Genomic DNA, 610 nt, shown 5'->3' on the forward strand with positions numbered 1-610 from the left:
AATAACTGATTTTAATTATTAAGTCTAGTGTACATATAGTATAATTAAATACATATATACACGATGACATACATGAGTAAGCTAAAGTATAATGCTTTAATTTGTTCGTTCCCTTTCTTTTTCTTTTCTTCTTTTTTCCGTTTTTCCTTTTTGGCTTTTGATTATTTAAAATTAAGAAGCTAATCAAAACAGAACATTTTATTTCTCGGTTTAATTCGTTGTCACATGGCGCATTCCGCGTAGATAGATCATATAATTTTTTTTTTCAATTCTCTAATATAGCAAATAAACATTGATAATGATATATATATAATTCAGCCAAATCAGTAATAAGTAGCATTGTCATCGCAAATTCATAGTTGAGTAAGCAAAACTTTTATTAATTATCTGTGTTACAAGATGATTATTAATGAGTAAAACGTTTGGTCAATGGGCTTTTATATGCACCGTCGTAGTTTGATCACAAAATATAATAATACATTAATACCTGTCCTATTAACAACTTTTAACCGACAAATACAACAATCCATAAGATAAGATATGGATGCTTCCGCGATTATGTTTCATTCTTTTGTCAAAAATATTTTTCAGTTAAAATAAAATAATATCT

Source organism: Arachis ipaensis, chromosome B06, assembly GCF_000816755.2.
Source record: "Arachis ipaensis cultivar K30076 chromosome B06, Araip1.1, whole genome shotgun sequence".
Taxonomy (NCBI): Eukaryota; Viridiplantae; Streptophyta; class Magnoliopsida; order Fabales; family Fabaceae; genus Arachis; species Arachis ipaensis.